Genomic DNA, 1,242 nt, shown 5'->3' with positions numbered 1-1,242 from the left:
AATCAGGCAGGCAGGCAGAGTAGTTAGGGGTGATCAGGCAGGCAGGCAGAGTGGTTAGGGGCAATCAGGCAGGCAGGCAGGCAGGTGAGCAGTTAGGAGCTAGCGGTCCTGGATTGCGAGAGAGATGTCCGATCCCGCAGGGGTTCCTGTGGGATTGGGCCTAAATTGGCAGTTGTACATCCCCCAAGGGGTCCTGGATTGCAAGAGGGTGCAGGCCAGGCTGAGGGACCCCCCTCTACCATGCACTAATTTCATGCACTGGGCCTCTAGTATTATATAAATGGAATCATATCATATGTAACCTTAGTGAATTAGCCTTTTTCATCCAGCATGTATCAATAGTTAGTTTATTTTTATTGCTGAGTACTATTCTATGGTAAGGATGCAACACAGTTCATTTAACCATCTACCTGTTGAAGAATATTTGAGTTGTTTCTAGTTTGGGGATATTAGGAATAAAACTGGTATCAACATTTGTATGCTGACACTTTATTAGAGATGTCTAGCCTCCAGAACCATGAGATAACAAACTACTATTGTCTTAAATCACCCAGTTTGTGGTACTTTAGGGAAGCCTTAAGAAACAAAGTTTTGTGGATGCTCTTTATCAAGATGAGAAAGGTTTTCTGTGATCTTAACTTACAGAGTTTTAAAATCATGAGTAAGTGTTGAGTTTCTCATCTTATTTTTCTGCAGCAGATGATATAATTGTACTAGTAGCCCTGGGCACAAATCCGTGTGCCAGTAGCTCTCTGCAGGGCCTGGCTGCTCTTCAGCCACTGCCCAGAGGCTCTCCGCAGCCCAGAAGCCCATCTGCGGCCAGACGTGGAACATTTGCCTCATCGCTGGGGCAACGATGCAAGCATTCTCCTCCCCCTCCCTGGCCTCTCCGTGCCCGCTACCCAGAGGCACTCCATGACTGGGGTGGAACACTTGCCTCGTCACTGTGGCAATGAAGCAAGCATTCTGCCAGGGTGCTCATGCTGCCCACTCTCAGTGGCCACCCTCCAAGCCTGGGAAACTCTGGCAGGACTGAGAGGACAGGGTGCTGCTGGGGTCCAACCCCAGCAGGTCCAGGGGTCCCAAAGGTGTGGACGGAGTTGGTGAAGAAGGAATGACACGGAGACAGCATTCAATTGATCAGCAGCCTTGCCAGGATCTCTAGCCACAATCTCCAGCCAAGTTCTGTCTAGGATCTCCAGCGAAGTTCTGGTTTGGATCTCCAGCCAGGTTCTGTGGCGA

The sequence above is a fragment of the Myotis davidii genome, unplaced genomic scaffold (genome assembly GCF_000327345.1).
Source record: "Myotis davidii unplaced genomic scaffold, ASM32734v1 scaffold264, whole genome shotgun sequence".
Lineage (NCBI taxonomy): Eukaryota > Metazoa > Chordata > Mammalia > Chiroptera > Vespertilionidae > Myotis > Myotis davidii.
This window is presented reverse-complemented; position numbering follows the sequence as displayed.